Source organism: Canis aureus, chromosome 2 (assembly GCF_053574225.1).
Source record: "Canis aureus isolate CA01 chromosome 2, VMU_Caureus_v.1.0, whole genome shotgun sequence".
In the NCBI taxonomy this organism is placed as follows: domain Eukaryota; kingdom Metazoa; phylum Chordata; class Mammalia; order Carnivora; family Canidae; genus Canis; species Canis aureus.
In genome coordinates, this window is record NC_135612.1 from 84,321,235 (window position 1) to 84,344,368 (window position 23,134).

The following is a 23,134-nucleotide window of genomic DNA, read 5'->3' on the forward strand; positions in this document are numbered from 1 at the left end:
TGCCAACCCAGAAAATTCTGAGTGACCTCAAACCAGGGTGATTTCCCCAAGCCACCTGAAGGAGCTTGTCCCTTCAAACTGCTGCCTAGGCAGCACTGAAATCCGGTCTTGGATCATTCTAGTCCAAAACTATTCCACAGATGTTTCCAAAGCTGGAATGTGAAATGGCTTTGAATACGTAAATCTGTTATTTGAATTATTCAACAATTCTTTCCCTGACAACTTCTATGAGGGAGCTGCCTTCCTGTCACTTCTCATTACAATAGCCTTGCTTTCTCTTTGTGCCACTTTTCCTGAAGTATTGGCAAGCTAGTTCAAAAACATTGTGCAAAACACCTTGGGAAGGGTCGCCTGCAAGCGGTGTTTCTATAGGTTACACATGGCTTAATCTCACCCAGTGACTCAGGAACAAAATCTGGGCAGGTCAAAAATTAATGCAAAAATGCACTGATACCCTCTTGTTGAGATTAGAAGGACAATGATTAAAAATAGACTTCCGATATTCCTATTTTAAGGGGTTTGTACCCAACCATTTATTGATGTAATAAATGTTTGTGGTGTGTTTGCTCCATGCCAACCAGTCCAAACAGAGCATTTGGAATCAGCCTGTCTGGTTCTAGAATACTATCAACAACTCAACATGTGATTCCCCTCCAACTCTGTCCATTTTGCATTTATGCCAGTGAAATAAGGAGCTAATATCTCTGAGCAAGCCCAGGGTAGGGTAACCAACCATTCCAATTGCCCAGGACTCAGGGAATTCTAAGGCACAAGACTTTCAGCTTCAAAACTGGGAAAGTCCCAGAATAAGAATGGAGTCGATCACTCTAGCACGAGACCTGGAACCACAGGTTTGGAGTTTCAAATCTTCCTTTAAATGGCTGGATTGGCCTTTGACAATCTTCAGTGTGAGCTTTGAGAACTTTCTAAAAAATGTTTAGTTAATTCTCAGTTTACACATTTGCAGACTACAGTTGCAAATTTAGATCATCTCAATGGATAAAGAAGATGTGGTATATGTACACAATGGAATAGTACTCAGCCCTCAAAAAAAAGAAATCTTTCCATTTGCAATGACAAGATTTGCAATGACATGGATGGAACTGGAGGGTATTATGCTAAGTAAAATAAGTCAACCAGAGAAAGACCATTATCACATGATTTCACTCATATGTGGAATTTAAGAAACAAAACAGAGGAGCATAAGGGAAGGGGGGAAATAAAATAAGACAACATCAGAGAGGGAAACAAACCCTAAGAGTCTCTTAACTCTAGGAAACAAAATGAAGGCTGCCGGAAGAGAGGTGCATGGGGGGATGGGGTAACTGGGTGATGGGCATTAAGGAGGGCACATGATGAGATGAGCACTGGATATTGTATGCAGCTAATGAATCACTTACCTCGACCTCTGAAACTAAATATACTCTGTATGTTAGTTAATTGAATTTAAATAAAATAAAACAAAAAAAATTTAATTAGACCAACTCTAAGGATTATCTTGTAGTTTGAATATTCTAAAAGTGAATTTAATATTTTTTTAGGATTAAAATGGTCTGAGGGTATAGGGAACTTCTTGCAAATCTCTGTCCACAAATAAAAATAACACCAAGTTGAAATCCTGACATAGTCAGGATCTAATTGAACTTAAGCTGCTCCTTTCAATTAAGTACCAGCATTCTCTGCGCCAGCGCATGGGTAAACATAATCCAGTTCAGAAAATCTTCTACTCAGAAGCTGTGATAGAAAACGAACCCTAGAGTCTGTTTTGGAATGATATGGTTGAAAATTATATTTAGCTGGGTCACTGCAGCAAATAGACCTTTATCGACATTAGGTGCCTTTGTATCATGGGTAAAATTGTGGAAGGAATTAAGGATCACAGACAACATGAACAGTCACTTTTTTAGAAGAATCATGAATTTAAAAATAATAATAATAACAAGGGGTTGGGGTGGGGAGCCTGAATCTAATTCTAAGACTAGTTTGGAGAAGTAGTTTCCTCTTCTTGGACTTCATTAGCCTCATCTGTAAAATGGGCAGGCAATATACTTCCCAGAGTTATGTGAGGATAAACCTGTCCCTTTTATTAACATTATGGATTTATGTGTACACAATTCTCATATTTATTAATTTTTATATTTTATACATGCAGATTTATATGTGGATGGATTTTATTTTATAAATCCATCCCTATATGGACCCCTGGGTGGCTCAGTAGTTGAGCATCTGCCTTCGGCTCAGGGCATGACCCTGGTGTCCTGGGATCAAGTCCCACATCCAGCTCCCCACAGGGAGTCTGCTTCTCCCTCTGCCTGTGTCTCTGCCTCCCTCTCTGTGTCTCCCATGAATAAATAAATTAAATAAATAAATAGATAATAAATAAATAAATAAATAAATAAATAAATAAATAAATCTTTTTAAAAAGAATAAATAGATCTGTCCTTATACTTTTTATATATAGTATATATAGCTATATGTATTACATATAAATATATCTGCATATATGTGTATAGTACATATAAAATATCTCCAAAAATATAATATGTATATATACACATACGTTTGTAGAATGCCTCCTATGCGTCTGTCACATTCTTAGATATAAAAAGCATTTCGAAGTGTCAAAAACGCTATGCAGGTCTAGAACACTTGTGAAAAAATAAGTTCCAGAACCACTAGATTTACCTCCTTCAAATCGTATCAGATCAGGGTTTTTTTCACTAACCCAACAGAGTCACCCAGGTGAAAATAGCGAGTGAGCTGTCATTGCGATCCCTCCATGTCTCTGAGCAGCATGTACCCTTAGATTGTTATGGAGAATAAGCAACAAAGAACATCTCACAATCCATAGAATCTCAGGTTTAGGAAGGCCTCAAGGAGCCCCTTCTCTGATGATACCTTCTCTAACTCGGACAAATGCTCACTCAGTGCCTCCTTGAGCATGATCAGGAGCTAGGAGTTCATTTGTTCAGAAGATAGTCCCTTGTGTCTTTATTTAATGCATCTTCACAGTTCAGCTCAGTATCGTTGCACCTGATTGCATTACTTGGGACTCCCGGAGTTAATATGAGCTAAGGCCTGAGCTTACCACACGCACGCTAGGCGCTCAAAATATGACAGTGTCCTACCCCCTTGTTCATTTCTCCTTCCTATGTAATTGCTAGCTCCGGGGAGGCCACGGTTAGCATTCTTTATAAAACAATTTCCCTGATATCCCTGAAGACCTGCTATGGGCTGACAGCCAGGACGTTCCTTGGGGATTACCAGTAAAAACTCAAAAAGACAAGAGAGTGAGCCTACAGTTTGGCATTGGAATCTGAATTGCATTTGCAGCCAAAAGAGCCCCTCTTTAGCTTGGCAAATAGCCCAAGAACTGTTGAGACTCCAAGTCCATGACCCAAGTCTGTGGCCCTCCCAGTCCTTATACCAGTCGTATTGCAAGGCTGTCCTGACTTTAACTTTCTGGCCAATATATGGGAACAGGTTGTTAGAAAACAATTATCTCAGGACATCCCTCAAAACTGTGCTGTTTTTCAACCGTATTAGTGTTGAGATAGCGGCATACAATTGCAGGATGATTTATCTCTCAATACTGATCTGTTGCTACATTACTGGACATTTCCTCCACAGCTGATTCCATCAATCATGCAATCATCTGAACGGCTCTGCAGCCCGTGCTCATCTGACAGAGCCACACTTGCTATTTATCTTACATGCTGTCTCTCGCTCTTGTCAGTTTTAATTCTGTTCCATTTTCATTCTCTTCTCCTGTCCCCTGAGGGCTCTGTCTGGGATATTATTATTCAGTATTTACAGGGATGTCACTTGGAAAAATGTCACCACTGCAAATGACAAAAATTCAGCAGTTTGCACAGAATCCTCTGTGCCCAGCCACCATCTTGAATTTTTATACCATGATGTAAATTCCACAACTCTCCATGAAGCCTTAAAACTACTGACCTGATTCAAGGGAAGTCTTAGGACAGGATTATACTAAAATCCTTGAACTATAATTGTAAAGTTTCCATTGAGAGGGTGGGTATTCAATTCTGTATTTTTAGGGAAAAAAAAATTTAATTTAGAAATGCTCCCACCATGACTGACATTGTCACACAAGTCAAGCCCTAAGATCTATCCTTAAACTTCTAAGATGTTAATCATGAATCATCTACATCTTATTTGCAAATGGATTTCTCTTAATGATAAAAATTTAATGCTTATTTTAGCTAACACATATGTAGCACTTATGATGTTCCAAGATCTGCTTAGAAGCATATGTACGTACATATGTTAATCTTCAAACCAAGACTATGTTCCCCATTACTATCAAAGAGGATATTTGGACAAACTATTCAAATTGTACAGGAGATCAAATTTATTCAACACATACTATAGGCTTAGCTTTTTTACTAATATTGTCTTATAAATGCTGAACCACCATCCTGGGAGATGAATACAATGACCAACATGTTTATAGATGAGAAAGGCGAAGGGTCAAAAGGTTAGCACCATCCGTGAGGTCACTAAGCCAGCACTTTAACTTGTTTCTGTCTGATTCCAAATGTTCCACTTCTCAGTGTCCCACAATGTCAATCTCTAGCTTTACTTTTAGAAAAAGATCTGCTGATATCCCAGTTTACTGTCAAAAATTCTTCTTTGAGGTTTATGGTCAATCTTTGACCTGGTGTTATCTCTTATCAGTCAAAGGTCAGCCATCTTTTTATATAGTAGCCTTGGTGGTAGTGATTCCTTTTGTCCAGATTCATCATGAAGGAGGGAGCTGAGATGGAAAGTATATTTGTCTTTTCCCCAGATTGGAGTATGATGATCCAAAACTCTGGTGTGGTCATTGGGCCTGCCTTGGTGCCAGGCCACATAAGTTAAACCAACTCCAGAAAAAAAGGCATCTTCCTCCCTATCCAGATAGACTCACTGGTATTCCATATCTGGGTCTGAAACGCAAGGCCCAGCTAGGAAAAAAATTTCACTAAACTTGTTTTATTCAGTGCAAGTATTTTCCCAAAAGGGTGTATAATGTTTTTTTTATTATTATTATTATTATTGGAGTTCAATTTGCCAACATGTTAGCATAACACCCAGTGCTCATCCCGCCAAGCGCCCCCCTCAGTGCCCATCACCCAGTCACCCCAACCCCCCCACCTCCCCTTCCACTACTCCTTGTTCATTTTTCATTTCCCAGAGTTAGGTGTCTCTCATGTTTTGTCACCCTCACTGATATTTTCACTCATTTTCTCTCCTTTCCCTTTATTCCCTTTCACTAATTTTTATATTCCCCAAATGAATGAGACCATATAATGTTTGTCCTTTTCCAATTGACTTATTTCACTCAGCATAATACCCTCCAGATTCCTCCACTTTGAAGCAAATGGTGGGTATTTGTTGTTTCTAACGGCTGAGGAATATTCCGTTGTATACATAGACCACATCTTCTTTATCCATTCATCCAAAAGGGTGTATAATGTGCTAGTGACCGGCCTATGGGAGAAAAAAAAAACATTTCTTTATCCTCTGGCCAATCTCAGCATACCACAGACAACCTAGAAGAAGTTCAAATGGGCCAGCAGCACCATGAAGGCGATCCAGACAGGCCACTCAGCACCAGGGAGGCCCAGGAAAGAGGTTCAGGTGGCGAGGGCAGACTGTAGGCCAGTCTAAGGAAGGTGACATCAGCAGGAAGCAACTATGGGAGCATTTACAGGGAACCCAGCTATACTCTACAGAAGCAAGGGCCCAGTCTCCCACATGACTCAAGGGAGATGCCTGGAGCCCTAATTTCTGGGAACCCAGTCTTCTGGACAAGTTGTCAAATCCTAGTGCTACCAATAATAAGGGCTCACTCTGTCGCACACACTTCCGTTTCACATTATTTACTGTCTTAACCTCAACAATCACATGAAGCAAGTGCTAGTCCCATCACCAACATATATATAAACTCGTCCAACCTGTTGCAGCCCATGTCTGAATGAACTAGACTTTCCAAACCTGGCCACGGTGGCTCTAGAAGCCAGACTCTTAACCACTTGCCCACCCAGCACCACCTCTTAGGGTTGAAGTGAGGACCAAAGAGCAAGCACTTGTGAACTGTGATAGGAAGAGGAAAGTACTGGTCCATGCATTTGTTTTAGCCCGTGAAACTTTTGCAGCCACGCTAGGAGACTGTATGTTGGTGAGCATTCAGTCAGGAAAATAGAAGCTATTTTCTGCATGTTCTAAGCGTCAATAGCTCCAATGCAGGGAATCAGAGTTTTCCGCAGTCCTATGGAAAGGCTGGGCAGTGGAGCTCAGGAAAGCCAGCAAGATCTGCTGCACCTAGGCAAGAAGGCTCAACACCCACCTTAGGCTACTGCACATCTACAGTCTAGATCTAGGGGGCCCCAGGGAAGCTCTCGTTGGCCAGCACCCTGAGACAGGGGATTCTCAACAGGCTCACCTTACACCTTCCTGCCCACACATCTGCCTGTAACTGCTTCCTTTGGAACATAATGGCCATTCCTCTTCTGCCGGGAGAATTTCACACCAGGGCCTCTCCTAGGCAGACTGTACCCAAAGCCACACATGAAAGGATATCTTGGGGATGGTAATTCCCAGCCTCTTGGCCTTGCCGGGGAGACTTGGGAGGTAGCACGGACGCATCAAGCTGACAACAGATCGTCTGGTGGAGTAACGTAGAATCACTAGCTCCCTTTTACAGTTGGGAAAACGGGCACAAAGAGGTGCATCGATGTGCTCTAAATCGCAGAATTAGTAAGTGATAAAGGCAGGATTAAAATTCAGAGCCCGACGCTAGAATCAATGCTCCCAGCACTGCATAGTCAAGCTTGGCACAGATTATCTACTCATTCAGTGTTAGCTGTTGTCATTCTTGTTCTGTTGTTGTGGTTCCTATTATTACTACTACTATATTACCTGTAAACCTATACCTGTTTTTCTCATAAATGCCATAACCGAGATTGCCTCGCTATCACCTAAAGAATCTCAAATGCCCCCACCAGCAGCCGGTTTCACAGTAGCCACCTTCCAGGGCACCTAGGTTGGATTTCCTTCCCCAGTAAGTGTGCCTTTAGGACGTAGTCCCAGGTTTCTAAATTTCCAACTTAAAAACAAAAACAAAAAACCCAGCGCCCTGAGTAGCCACAGATGTGCATGCATGAACACGAGCACACGGCCTGCACGCATGCACACACACACACACACACACACATATTTTGTGAACCACGGCAATACAACTATTTCAGTTCGTGCACTGGATGATGGTGAGTTCCAGGAGCTTCACCCGAGCAATCCCAGCTGGCCAATTATTGCAGGCAACCTGCTCCCACACAGAAAACATGTCAGATGTACTTGGAAACAACCCTAGGCTGCGGCACACGGTGCAAATGGGAGGCTGAGCATTGGGCTTGCCTGCTTTGGGCTGCCTGGCGTAGCCTGGAACGCGTGTGTGGTCTCTGATTCCATTTCCAGATACTGCAGGGAAGGCTCTGTAATTGGAAAGTGCTGCCCAAGCAGAAAGCCTGCCTTGTTTAATAAACAGTGCCCTCTGAAGAAGTTTAAAATTTACCAGAGGAGAAACACAGCCTCCTGTTACCATCAGTGTTCTAGAACTAGCTGAAATGGATTCGAGGCTTCAGAGGACGTTCTTCCTCTTACAGCTCATTTAACTATGCAATTAGGCAGTTAAATAGATGCAAAACATTTAAAATTAAACATGCTTCTCATCAATTCAGTGGTCAGAACTTTTTAGAGTCAGTGATCAATTTCCGCTGTCTTTATCTCTCTTTCTTCATTCCTACTCATCTCCAATCCTGCTGGGGGGGGGGGGGGGAGGAGCAGGGATAGAAACAGGGGGTGTTTATCTTAACTCAGCAATTTCACCATTTTTATCAGATGGTAGGAGCAAAAATAATAAGTTGGAAAATTTCAAATGAAAAGGCTATAGAGCTGAGCAAGGGCAAGATCACGTGGCTAATAATGTATTTTGTAAATGTAGGGGAGAAAATTATGCATGAATACCAAATTTCCATGATAGGAAGGTGAACAGCCTGTTTAACGACCGCAAATTCAATGCTGGAAATCACATCACTCTGAACAGGTACACAGTATTATATTCCGATTGAGAAAGGGATGCTATGTGAATGTGCTCGGCAAAAAAGGTAGCAGAGGAATATTGCATCTTTAATAGGATTTTTGATTCAAATGTGCTGAGCCAAACCATTTAAAATTGCATTTGAATAGTAAACAGATAACATCATCATTTTTAAAAACCTGCACGCTTGTGCCAGATCAACAGAGAGCCTGCAAAATAAAGACGGGGGAGAAGGAGGTATCAGCTCTGAATAGAAAATAAAATTAGATATGAATTCGCAGCCATGAGGCCTTCTTCAGGCCTCCAAAAGGTAAAGCAAGGTTAAGTCACTCCTTTGTCAGCACAACTCCAAGATTTCAGAGCAGGGGGCGGGGGAGGGAGGGTCCCCTCCTCAGCAAAGGATCTTTTTCAAACACAGATTGAACTTGGGTCTGAGATTTATCTTACTTCTTCTACCAAATTGCTTCAGTCTTATCGATGAATTTGCATTATTGGTGTTCAGGACCTGATGGCAGGGAAAAGTGAAGGAAAGCATGCCGTCTGGATGTGACGTCACAGAATTAAAATGCTAAAAATTCAAAGACAGAAGCTCAAGAAACCTTACCAGCCACTCCCACCCCCATCCCTGCTCACAAAGCCTTGGTTCCTTGGAATCTTCCCAGATGAATCCTGTTCAGCCAAGTTTCTGCATAACTGAAAGCCAACCCTTTACGTGAGCTGACTTTCCCATGAGTGTGCACAGGTTTTCCAAAAACCTTTTTCAGAACAGCATTTCCCAATGCTCTGGGTTTTTGTCTACTTTAGTTAGCATTCTTCAGGAGAAAGTCATATGGAAGAGAAATAATTTCATGATAGGAGAAAGCAGAGAAAGTGTCTGAGCTGGAACAATCCTCCAATATTATAACAATTCCTAATCTGCTCATTAGACGATGTCATTTTTCTCTGGTCTGTGTGGAGGATCTCAGCAGCCTGCCATCAAGGCTTCTGTGATGGCTCTTGCCCTTGAGGAAAGCATCATCACTTGAGGGATTGGAAACTTGTTTCTCGAAAGGCTGACTTGGAAGTTTCCAGCATATTCCAGACCGAAGAGGCATGGTCTGAAGCTCTGGAAAAACTATGGCTTGCTACGATGCAGACGAAGGCATGATCAAAATCAACACAGCAGAAACAAGGTTATGTTCTGCTTACCCGATGACTTGAAAGATTTTTTTTGTTTTTTCCTGGACCAATAACTTGTAAATTTTCACTTATAAATCATTAAATAGTAATGATTAAAGTGTCAGAAATATAAAAAGGTATTCAGAAGAACTTTCTGTTGCACTGTCACTCAATTGTCCTGTTCTCATGCCTTTGAACAAATGACTGTTATCTTTTTATTATTACTCATCTTTTTTTTTTAGATTTTATTTATCATGAAAGACACAGAGAAAGAGGCAGAGACACAGGCAGAGGGAGAAGCAGGCTCCATGCAGGGAGCCCGATGTGGGACTCGACCCCAGGATCCCAGGATCATGCCCTGAGCCAAAGGAAGATACTTAACCACTGAGCCACCCAGGTGTTCCTATTGTTACTCATCTTTGCAGAATTTTTAATACGTGTCCCAGTCTTGCTCCTTGGTTCCTCAATATCTTCTAAGCTTTGACATTCTTGACTTCTCTGGTCCCAATTTGCTTTAAGGGTCAGACTTTTCAGGATTTATACTCATCATCTTGAAAAAAGAGAAAGATTCACTTTTCCTTCCAGCTCAGGAATCACCAATGGGAAGATGGAATAAATATTTTCAGGTACAAGAGCGCCTGGGTGGCCGAGTGGGTTAAGTATTTGACTCTTGGTTTGAGCTCAGGTCATGATCTCAGGGTCATGAGTTCTAACCCACATTGGGCTCCACAATCCACATGAAGTCGGCTTGAGATTTTCTCTCTCCCTGTCCCCCTGCCCTCCCACCTGTGCTCTCTCTCTCGCTTTCTCTCAAATAAATAAATCTTTTTAATAAATGTATATCCAGGCACAAAGTCAGTTGCCTGGAGTAAGTTTGGTCATTGTTTTGGGATAAGAAACCTTTGGCCTCAGGAAAATCCAGGATTCGGAAATGATCTTTCACAAATGATAATAAAAGGAGAATAAAATCAGACTTACCTACCCATGCATTAGTAAGTTCTCTGAGGGTTAAAGGTAGATTTTAGTATCTCAGAAAACTCACAGATAATATTTGTCCCTGTTTTATAGTATCTACGATGAACATCTGTTGAGAGTTGTTTGCCCAGCGATCATGCTCCCTATTTTTGACAATTGTATTCGATTAACACTTGAAGAACAACCCCTATTCAAAGCCCATGCCTTTCAGATTGTGCTGACACAAGTCCCAAACCACAAGAATGCATATATAGCCCCTGCTTGGCTGGTCAAAGTCAGATTTCCCTTGGTTACAGTGATTTTTCCCTGAGTTCATCACATGACCCAATCTGGCCAATGAGAACCTACCCTGACCCTTTCCTTGGCTTTCTTGGGAAAGAGAAACTCTCTGTGCACTGGAGTTGCTGGAGGCTATTTTTCCCTCCACCGTTGGAGGACATGGCCCAAGAACGAAGCCATCACAAATGGAAGCAGAACTGAAAAATAGAGGAAGACAGAATCTAATGCTTGATACTTGAATCCAAATCTCTCCTTTTCAAAAAAGTGAACCATTCCCCCCTTTTTACTCCAGTCTTTTGAATTGATTTTCTGCTGCGAGGAATCAAATGAGTCTTTATATAGTATTTAATTGCAGTAACAGTAGACCTCTACTTCTGTTTAAAGCTGAGTTCATACCACCTATATTTCTTAAGATGTATACACACAGAGTGCAAAAAAAAACAAAACAAAAAACAAAACAAAACAAAAAAAAAAAACCTCTCCCCAAATAGTATTGCTTACCTCTTTTAACAGGCACTAAGTAGTTTAGAAAGCTGATGAATTTCCAGCCAGATTAATCTTCCAGATCCTAAATTAATCCAAATTCCTACTGTTAGCATTTTACTGTTATGTATCTTTTTGTTATAATAAACATACAAGCTTCCTCTGCAAGGAAAAACATATTCCGGACAAATTGCATCAAATTACTAACTGTATCAATGATCGGCAAATTAGTAGACCTCTCCTACTTTTTTGCTGATATTTCTATTTCCAGCATTTGAAGGTTGGTTACCGTCAATCACTCACTACTTTCACCCAGTGCCAAACAGTTAGTCTGGGGAAGCAGAGGAAGGATCCCATGATTATATTCATCCACTGTGTTCGGCTCACAAGGCCTGGTGTTTCAGTGGTGTCAATAACCTAAGCGCAGGGCCTGGCATAAAAATAATCTTCAATAACTATTTGTTGAGCACAAACAGCTACCAGTTAAGTGAAGAAATTCGTTAGATCAAGAGCAAAACACACTCTCAATTATCTTCTTTCAGAAATAGAAAGTGCCCATCTTGTATTCACCTAAGGAAATCATTGAAGAAAATGGCCCCTCTCTAGCTCAGTCTAGAAGCCCATAGCCATCTAGCACCAGGCATTCTCCCGCACGTGGCCTGCTTTCAAAAGCCTTAAAGGTCTCAGAGATTCTTTATTTTTATTTTATTTTATTTTTTTAGATTCTTTATTTTTATCCCACTATACCAGGGACTGCAAACTTAAATGCCCACACAAGCCAGGCACATAATAGAGGGGGAGAAGCATTTATGGTGTTCCAATTTTGTCATGTATATTTTTAGTCCAACAAAACACACCTTGTGTCAGTGCTGGAGAGCCATTGGGTTTAGAGCAGCATGCGTTCTCCCTGGGGGTGATACCATTCCCAAGGGGGCAAAAACAGGTTCTTGAGGGTGCAAAATCCTTAGATATTCTCAACGGTTTCTGGTCCTCCAAAGGGCCACAGCACAGAAGCAGATATACAACATATCCACGCTATTAGAATTTCATGGAGAGAGAAAGACCATGAGGAGGGGGGACAATGTCTCTGAATCTTCCTTAGGAGAGCAAAACTAATAAAAATGTTGAGAAACATCAGGAAACTGAAGAACTCAGACATCTCAAAGGGCAATCATTTCTTAGCTCCAACAGATTTGTGGCTGTGTGAAAATGTGGTATGGCCATATTTTTCAAAGGACATCATCTAGGTATTTAGGCAAAATTTCACAATTTTTTAAATGATGATTTGTTTTCAAAGAAAATCAGCAAGAGTCCTTTGTAAGCTGAATAAACTGTATCTCCAAGGCCGTGTGGCCTGTCAGCTGTCAATGTACAATCAAGACCCTCAGGGGAAATCTGAAGAAAGTGTCATATCCTTAGAGCATTTGGTGGTTACCAATCAGTTAAGCTAGACAAAGAGAGAAAGCATTATTCACGTTGTACCCTTTTAGGGAAAGCATTCATAGTTTAATCCAAAAGCGAAACCATTTGTCCATTGGCAAATGTGAGAAACATTTTTCTGGCTCCTCAGTATTAACCAAGGTGTTAATAATCCTTGAAAGGGGGCCTTTAGTCATTCCAAAGCTATTTAAAAATGAACGGAACGGTTAGCCCATGGGAAGTGTCCTTGGGATACATTCAGGCTTTGAAAGTTCTGCTTTTTTAAACTATCAACCCCAGCTTCTGCCTAAGTAGAGATTTGTTTATTCTGCTTATCTCAAACCATAGTGAATATTGTCCCTGACTCTAAATGGCCCGATTTCTGCATACCGTATCTTAATTCTGCTTTAGAAAGATAACTCCAAAAAGTTAGAGACTGTGTTTACTGAACTTGTTATACTCACACAAAAGAATGCTAAATATTTGATGATAATCATGCCGTTCTTTGAATTAATATGGTGCCAATCGAAACAGCACATGTTGAACAAAAATTTTATTTTAATTGCATTTCCCATGTTCCCTTCCCTTCACATAAATTCTAAGAATAAAATTAAAGTCAGCCCTAAAAAGTATGTCTTTCCTCCTCTAAATGACATGAAGACATTAGTTTCGCCTTAATCACTTTTCATTTGAGCAGCTTAGGAAGGCTCAGCATGAATTTTTTATGCGTGAGATATCCTCCTCCACCTACTCAATCCCTTCCCGCTGTTTTCTGCTTTTCTCCCCCCATCATCCTGAGACTTCGGATAATCTGCTTCCTCCACAGTACTTGGTGTTTTTGTAAAATACTTTTAGCCTCAGTTCGCTGGGACAGTGCTGAGCATATAGGAATACTGGCAAATTTAGCAATTCAACAGGCAAAAGGGAAAGAAAGTGTCAAAGTCATGGGGGATTTGGGGGACACCCATTAGGCATTTCCCCCTAGGCTCCGCGAGGCCCCGAACAGCCTGGGAAGCACTCTCATTTCCAAGATGGGTGAAGACTTTGTTATTTCCTATCTGGGCTCACCTAGAGGAGTGAAGTTCGAGAATTAAAATTTAATGAAGGATCAAGTTTGAAATTCTGTACCAGTGCACAATGCTTATAAATACACCACACCGATACTACCCGGGTATTATAAATAATACATGTAATGTTGATTAAAATTTTGATGTAAATTTCTAAAAACTTTATTAAAGTTGTAAAATAACTGACATGGGTTGTTTACAGTTAGGTGACAACTTAATTAATCAACTGCTGTCTCCACTGCAATAAAGACTAGAAGTGCATATTCTCCACTTTATTTTTATCCCTGAAGAATGAGCCAGAAAACACAAAATTATCTCTCTCTCAAAACACCAAATTATCTTTTCTCAAAACAGTCTGAGTATTAATTGTGAAGCATGACAGCACAGAGTCTTTGCCTAGACTAATAATTAATCTGGAAAATACAAATCTCTGACATTCAGTTGGTGGAGAACAAAAGCGATAACCAGGAAACATTTGCTCAAACTCAGTCCAGAAATGATACCTTTTGTTCGGTAGCGAGAAATTTTTCAATTTTCAGGTCAAGCTAAACACACAAAGCATCATCACGTGAGAGAAAGAAAGAAAAAATATCTATATATTTATATTTATGTATACTCTCACGCTGCTCGTTTCAGGATTCTTGCTTGATGAGACTTTCCCCTTTTTGAATGAGAAATCCCAGAACACTATTGAAAATAAATAAGATCATGGCAAAACTAATATTTCAGATAATCTCGTATTACTTTATTATTGCCCTTTTCCAAGAGTTTCATTATCCATGAGATACCGTAGGGATTACAAAACACTAGTTCTGAAGGGAAAGTGTTTATAATTGTTGTTGTAGGTTCCATTCATTCATTCATTCATCCATTCACCCAACAAACTTAGGACCTGCAAGATTCTGTGGTAGCCACGAGGTGGGATGGTTCAAGGGTCCATGAGATGCAAGCCCACTGAAAAGAGTTTACAGTGCAACAGGCAAGATGCATCATGGACATAAATAACTTTGTAGCACAGAGACTGAGCCAAGCACACCTGAATTCAATTCCTACCTCCATTTGACCTCTCTGATTCTTTGTGTCCTCACCTGTAAAGTATGGAAACAGCCTCACATATACCATCAATATGTTAAGAGGCGTCAATGAGATAATGCATGACTCATAATAATGCATGAGGTACAGCACAATATCAAATGTATAGAAGTTTCCTATAAAAAGTTAAATCCTCCTCTTCCTATAATTGTGGTGCTGTTGTTATTGTAGTTGTTGTCCAAAGCAGTAGTTGCCAGGCCACGAGCTCTTTGCATACGACAGAGGAAAATGATTGCTCATTACCCAGATCTGCATCCTTTCAAATTAGCCCAGCCCATGATTATCCTGGCTTTCCTCTGAGCTCAACCCACTCTAATGCCTATCCCCTGACCCCATGCTTCACATCCAACTCATGTTACTGTCTCCCAGCATTAAACACTAGCCCTGACTTAACCACTGAACAAAATAAGCACATGCATGGGGCACAAAGAGAAGGCAAGCATCGTCCTGCCCACATGTCCTGACCCCTTCCTGGTCACTCTTGGTTTTAATGGAATTAAATTAAATGTAATGGAATTTGTATCATTTACGTATCATGATCAACTTTAGTCTACATTGCTTAAAAAAAAAAGTGTTTTCTTGGACCTGGTAAGTAATTCGAGTTTATTTTTTTTTTTTTTTTTTTTTTTAGTAATTCGAGTTTCAAATTTTGGTTTTGAAACATCTTCAGACATCATATTTGTTTCTATTTTATGGACTGAGAATTTCTGCTTTCCTTGGAGTGTAAACACAGCTGGCTGGCTCTTGCTAGCATTTAACTCATCAGCTGACTTGTGTAGCAGACGGGTGAGTTCTTTATTGTAAGTCATGGAAGGGCAGGGGAAACCAGCACTGAGCTATTCATAGAGCATCAGCTGACCTTACTCAAACCCTGTTAACTTGCACAGGGATGCACAACCTCTCTCCCCTCCAGTGTCCCGATAAGTGTTTTTTCCATAGATATGTGAGCCTGGCTACTCATGCTTGGAGAGAGGACCGTATTCATCATGTCTATGCAGTTCAGATATTCAAGGGCCTCTCAACCCTCTGTTCGAGGTCCAAATCCCCTTTCTCCTCTTAGCTGCCCTATAAATCAGCTACTTGTTCTACTATGTTCTGCTATTTATTGCTACCACAGCACTTTGACCAAACTTCCATTATAGCCCAAGTCAATCCGTACTGTTGTTATTGGTGCACGTGTTTATACCTTCAGGATTACACAACACTCATCTTTCTGTCTTTAGCAATTGACTCAGACGTACATAGTGGATGCTCAATAAATATTTCGAACAAATGAATTAGTAATTTAATAAAAAAATCAATCAGAACAGCTGAAGCATACTTAATGCTTTTTATCAGGGTCCTAATTAGACTGAGCTCTGATGGTCTAATTAACCACAGAAATATTCTCTTCACAGGGTTTCTTCATCACAAAAGGTTTTAGATGTGAGAGTCCAAGCCTGATGATCAGCAAATCTCAGAGGACTAACAAAGACGGTGTATAGGATATTCATCTTCTCGGACGACAAGAAAGGCAGTTGAAACATCTTAGGGGGCTTATATTTCTACTTTCTCCTGCAGTTCATTTTGATGTCATTAAATATTAATTTACCTTGAATACTTCCTCCTCCAGCAACCGCCCCATCTCTCTCCGCTTCTTTCCAACAAAACGCCTCCATGCAGGGATACATTCTTGCCATCGCTACCAGTTCCCCCACACAGCGAGGTCCAGTAGGATGCTCCCAGTCCTCATCTCCATAGACCTAATGGCAGCACTCAGAACAGTTTCTAACTTTCCCCTCTTTGAAACACTCTTTCCTCAGCCACTTCTCACTCTCCTTGGCCGGCTCCTCTTCATCTCCGTAGCCTCCAAACACAGGTGGACTCATAGCCCAGTCCTTGAACCTCTCATCCTCCCAGTCAGTCGCTGCTTTAGAAATCTCATCCAGTCTCATAGCTTTAAATACCGAGTACATATGGAAGGTTCCCAAATTTGTATCTCCAATCCGAACCCAGTCATCAGTTTTAGGGTCATAAATTCCATATATTGATAACCTCTTCACTCACATGTCTAACCCAAAAGGTCCAAAGCCGAAATTTATATTCTTCTGCCGCACATAATAGCAACGCTTTCCATTTTTATCGTTATGGAGATCAGACTCCTTGGAATCACCCCTGACTTCTCTCATCTCCTCATACCCCATACCCACTCTTCCTGTAAATTGTCTTGATCCTACCTTCAAAATGCATCCAGAATCTGACCCCTTCTCACTACCTTCACCTTGGCCCAAGAACCATCACTCCGCACGTGGATTGTCACAAAAGTCTCCTTCTGGCTTCTATTTTTGCTTCCTCTATAGCCTAATTTCAACACGCTAACAGAGCGATCCTGCGGGCTAGATGCCTTTACTCCTCTGCTCAAAACTTCAAATGGCCCCCATCTCATCAGAACAAAAGCTGACATTTTTACAACAACTCATAAGGCCCTACCGGATCTGTTCTCTGCCACCTTGCCATGTCTCTAGCTTCATCTCCTACCATTACCTCCTTGCTCACTCCTACCCTCACCTCTTTGAGCCAGATTGACCTCCTGGTTCTTTCTGAAACAGCAGAGCCTAGAATGAAATTTGCCATAGAGTAGATATTTGATAACTATTTGTGGAGGGAGGGAGGGAGGGAAGGAGGGAGGGAGGAAGGAAAGAAGGAAGGAAGGAAGGAAGGAAGGAAGGAAGGAAGGAAGGAAGGGAGGGAGGGAGGGAGGGAGGGAGGGAGGAAGAAGTGAGGGAGGATTTAGAAAAATGGTTCAAAAACAGCATTCAAAAGCAAAGTGGCTGTTTTTAAAATAAAATATTCTAATAGTCAATAGGAATGCCCTTTAGAATATGTCTCAGCAGAATTTGTATTTTGATTCTGGCTTTGAGACTAAATTGTAGGTTTGTAACCATCCTTACTATTCAGTGTTTTCAGAAAGTTCTCTAAGTGTCAATGGGAAAATGGAATGGACACATTATAGATCCTCAGAATGATTTCAGAAACAATCAAAGCATTTTATGCAAAAAAAAAAAGAGAAAAATTATTCTGGAGGATGATAGAGAGGAGCACATGCCTTTATTTCATGGGCAAATCAAAAATGCAATGCTGAAGAAATTGATGTTATGCCAGAAAAAAAATATACAGCTTACGGAGGGAAAAAAAAGGCACATTGAGAGAACAAAAGTGACCAACCTATATCAGATAAAAAATTCAGAATAAGTGTCTATAAGCTTGTAATAGACACAGTTGTAAAACAGTTCACAGATCGATTTTAAAAGCACTCTCATCGTGCTGCAGAAAACACATATTTGGATCCGTGAAACCTCACTTACTGAAATTTTAATGTCCTTGATATTGTTTTAAGAAAAAAGCATCGAGGCTTCAAAGCCCACAGACGGGACACAACGTAAATTTTATATCTGAACCATGAGCTGAGAGATACTGCAAAGATCCAGGACAGTGAACAGATCTCTACCGAGAGAGAGAAGCAAAAGGCTGATGTCACCTCCCGTGCGACGAAATTAAAAGTGACTATTCATTATTTGATGTAATTGCTGAGGGTACCACCTGATATGACAAAGCATTACAGTGGCTCCTCTTTTCTCTCTGTCTACTCCACCTGAATTTTTTATTTTAGATAACTAAAGCTTACATGATTAAGTGTCAGCCTTTTGTTTAAATATGCCGAAAGCATATTACCTCCTTGCCTACATTCTTGAGCAGGGTTCATTGGACATAATTTCACTTATTTCTGATGGCCCAGCTGCTGCCAGGGAGACAGTGTGATGTCACAATAAGGAACTGGACCTTTTCTTCAGCTTTATTAAGGTATAAGTAACAAAATTATAAGATATTTAAAGAGCGTATCATGTGATATGATATGACATAGAATATGTTATACATTGTGAAAAAGTGCCACCATCTAGGTAACTAACACTTACATCACCCAGCACACCTATCTTTTGTGTGTGTGTGTGTGTGTGTGTGTGTGTGAGAACACTTATGTCCTCCTCTTTTCAGCAAATTTTAATTATGTAATACAACTCATGTATAATAAAATAACATATGTGATGTAATAACATATAAAGTAACACACATAGATAATGTTATCGACAGTTGTCACCACGGTTTACATCATATCTTGAGACCTTATTCATTTATAAGCTGAAAGTTTTACCCTTTTACCAAACTCTCCCAATAGTCCCCAACTCCCAGCCTCTGGCAACCATTTCTTTCCTACTTTCTGTTTCTATGAGTTTGGTGGCTGCTGCTGCTGCTTCTGCTTCTTCTTCTTCTTCTTCTTCTTCTTCTTCTTCTTCTTCTTCTTCTTCTTCTACTACTACTACTTTTTTTTTTTTAAGATTTCACATAGATATGATTCCATGCAGTCTTCATCATCGTCTGGCCTATTTTATTTAACATAATATCCTCAAAGTCCATCTGTCGAGTTGTCTCACATGGCAAGATTTCCTTTTTTATGGCTAAGTAAATTTCAGTGTACCTGTGTGTGTGTGTGTGTGTGTGTGTGTGTGTGTGTGTGTCTATCTTATCTTCATCCACTGATGGGCACAAACTGCTTCCATGTCTTGGCTATTGTGAATGATGCTGCCATGAGCATGAGGGCACAGATATCTCTTCAAGATTCTGTCTTCATTTCCTTTGGTCGTATACTCAGGAGTGGGATTGCTGGATCAGATGAGAGCTCAATTTTTAATTTTTTGAGGAACTTCCATACTGTTCTCCAGAGTGGCAACACAAATTCATATCCTCACAACAGTGCACAGGGTTCTCTTTTCTCCACATACTTGCCAACATTTGTTCTCTCTTGTCTCTTGATGATTGCCATCCTAACAGGTATGAAGCAAGATCTCATTGAGATTTTAATTTGTGTTTCTCTGATGATTAGCAATATGGAGCACCTTTTAACTTACCCTTTGGCCATTTGCATGTCTTCTTTGAGGAAATGTTTATTCAGTTCCTCTGTGCATTTTTTAATTAGATTGTTGGGGGTGGTGGGTGGTGGAGGATTGCCACTGAGGAGTATGAGTTCTTTAGATATTCTGGATATTAACCACTTATCAGCTACATAATTTATAAATACTCTCCCTCATTCGATATGTTGCCTTTCATTTTATTGATGATTTCCTCTACTTTATGGAAGCTTTTTAGTCTGATGCAGAGTCAATTGTTTATTTTTGCTTTTGTCACCTTTGCTTTTGGTGTCAAGTTCAAAAAATGATTACCAAGACTGATTTCAAGGAGCTTATCATTTATATTTTCTTCTAAGATTCTTATGGACTCATGTCTTATGTTCAAGTCTTTCATCCATTTTGACTTGATTTTTGTGCATGGTGTGGTAGTCTAGTTTCATTCTTTTGTACATGACTGTCCCATTTTCCCAGCATCATTTATTGAAGGGACTGCCATTTCCTCCATATTATTGACTCCTTTGATGTAAATTAATTGATCTTAGAACAACATCAATTCATGATAAAAATTCTCAACAAACTGGATATAGATGGAAATACCTCAATATAATAAAGACCATATATGACAAGCCCACAGCTAGTATCATACTAGATGGCTCTTTAAAATTAGGAAAAAGGGGCACGTGGTGGCTCAGTCAATTAAATGTCTGACTCTTTGACTTCAGCTCAGGTCATGATCTCGGGGTCATGGGATCAAGCCCTGCATTGGGCCCCATGCTCAGCACAGAGTCTGCTTGAGATTGTCTCTCTCCTTATGCCTCTCCCTTTGTCCCCCTCCCTTGCTCTAAATAAATAAACAATAAAATTAGAGAGAAAACAAAGGAAATCTACTCTCACCGCTTATATTCTTAATAGTACCACAAGTCCTACCCAGAGCAATTGGAGGAAAAAAGAAATAAAAGATACCCAAATCAGAAAGGAAGGAATAAAGCCATCTCTATATGCAGATGACCTGATATTCTATATAGAAACTAACCCTAGAGACTTGACTAAAAAATTGTTGGAACTGATAAAGAAACAACAGTAAAGTTGCAGTATACAAAATTAATATACAAAACCCAGTTATGTTTCCATACCACTTACATATCGACACATTTTCACTAACCCTAATCTCACCTGGTCTCAGCTTCTTCCTCTTTCTGAATTGTCTGCCTGAGGTCTCAGCATGCTGTAGAGCCAAAAACTGTCCTTAAAGTTTGCCTTGGGCTGAATGTTTGTGTCCTGCCCCCAAATTTTTAAGGTACATCCCCAGGGCAATGGTATTTGAAAGTGAAGCCCTCCTAAATGAGATTGGTGCCCTGAAGAAGAGACAGGAGAGAAATAATCTCTCTTCACCTTGGGAGGACGTAGCGAGATGACAGTGTACGAACCAAGAAGAGGGTTCTCACCAGGCACCAAATCTGTCAGCGCTTTGATCCTGGACTTCCTGACCTCTGGTAGTATAAAAAAATAAATTTTCATTGTTTAAGCCACCCAGCTTCTGGTATTCTGTTACAGCAGCCAAAGACACAGTTTAACAGTTCCCACAGACGTTTGTTAGAGGTTCTCCGACACTTCCCTCCTTGGAGCTCCTCCCTCCAATGAGTTCACTCTTCGCCTTTCGGCAACCCCAAGCAGTTGCCAATATCTGAAAGGATCCAATAGAATAAGCTGATAAGTGGCTGACCTGAGATCCAAATTTTGGGTAGTCTGATTCAAAATTGGTTTCAACCGGGCCAAGCTTTACCCCCCTTACCACTCTCCAAAATTCCCCAAGAGACACACCACACCACCGCCCCCCCCCGCCCAAGATGTGCTTGCAGAAAAAATTCCAGGCCATGGGAATGGACTCCTAATGGAAATTGGTGGAAATGGCCTACGACTAAGAGGATAGGAGAGAGAGTTTGTTGAGAGAGAGAACTGGAAACTAAAAAAGCAAGAAGAAGAAGAATGAACCAAGCAAGATGGCTTCAACAAAAGAGGCAGAGGTGATCAAAACAGGGACAGAGCACCACAGCCCCAAATCTCTACACCCTCACTTGGAGAAAGTTTTTAGGTGCCTTTGGCCACATTCTTTAAATGAGTCTCATATCGCCCAGGATAATATCAGCCACAACTATCTCTTTTTAATTGAGATCTAATCAACATATAGCATTATATTAATTTCACAACTCCTTGACCAATGGGAAACCTAGTCCACTATCAACCCTTTTGGTTCCCCAAGGTGATGACCAGAACCTCCAGATGTATTAGTTCATTTATCCCGGTGTGTCTGGGCGGTGCAAATGTTATTGTGATGTAAAAGAGATTGGGGAGCCCAGGGCAAGCTCTTCCCATTCCTTTTCATTCTCTTCCTAATTTCTACAATCTGCACCCTGCAACTGGCAAGAAGGCCTAACCTGGAGTGTCAAGAATGGAGAAAATATACACGAGATAAAATGGCCCAAGCAGTTGCCAATATATGAAAGAATCCAATAGGGCAGCAAGTAACAACATGAACACTTCTACTAAAAGTAATGTCGATGGCAGGTTCCTGATGATCTGTTGCTTCCCAGGACACCAGCCAGAGAAACAGCAAACGGGGTCCCTCAGAGGGAATGAGGAAGGGCTCATCTTTGATGCTCATGATTCTGTGTCCAAAGCAACAAGATCCATTCCAGACCCCACCAGGAAGGGAAGCGAGGGTTGTTGAGACATTTTCTACCCAGGTTTGGATTAGCTCAGAAATTGGATGGAACTGAAGATGGGAGAGGGGGTCACTGACTCAATCCAGCAGACCCTCGGGAAGGCACAAGTGAACATAATATTTTTCCCCAGGACCTTGCATCTTGAAAATTGCAGCCCTGCTGCCAGAAGGCGGTTTCGCCCTTGGAAAGGGCACATTTAGTAGAGCACATGCAGACAGGACATCACACCCCTTCTCATGCCACTGCAGTTGACATTTCTCCCCTAAACAAAGAAGAGAACAGGAGCCCAGCATTTATGGCTTTCGTCCACAAAACAGAGGCCAGACTCATAGCTTACTTTATAGGCCCCTTCCGGCCTGGAGCTCTCTGTCACTGCAGGCATCCCTGTCTCCCCATCAGAGTTTTCCACTGCTTCTAATTTGCATTAATCCATCCTGGTCCCCCCGTGCGTGTCATGCAGCCACAAATCAGGGTTGTGCACCACCCTCCCAGGCGGGCCACCACCGCCCTGTCTCTGTGAGTCATCCTACTTTTGCAATTCTGCAAGCTCATCCGTGCAGGCTTTTGCAGGACCCTGCCCATCATTTGGTCCTCGTCACTGGCAAGCACAACCCCGGGGAGATGTGTTGGCAAGCCTTGCTGGATTTCTGGCTCCGTGAAAAACCACTCATTCCCACGGTGCTGATGCACTGGCCCAGGTGCCAACCACACTACCTCTATGGAGCCAACGGATGGGGAAGGGAGAGGGAAGGGGTGGGGAGGTGGGTGGCCAAAAACCGAGGCAGCATCCTGCAGCCCAACTCTTCTTTAGCCCATTTTAAGTTATCATCTGCCTGCTATTATTCCCTCCTATCCAGGGTCTCGGCTTATTTTTATTTTTTTTTTCGGCTT

At 41.1% G+C, this 23,134-nt stretch overlaps 2 long non-coding RNA genes across 9 annotated transcripts in view; one reads left to right on the top strand and one right to left on the bottom strand.

Annotated features, from left to right (window-relative positions):
* Positions 1–18,587, bottom strand: part of LOC144302755 (uncharacterized) — a 74,673-nt gene extending 56,086 nt beyond the window's left edge. For 3 of the 8 annotated variants that reach the window (XR_013369851.1, XR_013369840.1, XR_013369816.1), the window contains exons 1-2: positions 18,289–18,573; positions 11,018–11,084 (exon numbers count right to left, since the gene is read on the bottom strand). This is a non-coding gene — a long non-coding RNA (uncharacterized LOC144302755). Of the gene's footprint in view, positions 1–2,685; positions 2,811–11,017; positions 11,085–18,241 lie in introns of those variants that run through there. The other 5 variants (XR_013369846.1, XR_013369835.1, XR_013369820.1 and 2 more) reach the window with 5 other exon arrangements.
* Positions 635–16,201, top strand: LOC144302799 (uncharacterized). Its single transcript, XR_013369861.1, has 3 exons — positions 635–851; positions 15,209–15,363; positions 15,975–16,201. It is a non-coding gene; the product is annotated as an uncharacterized LOC144302799 (long non-coding RNA).
* Positions 18,588–23,134: the final 4,547 nt, after the last annotated feature.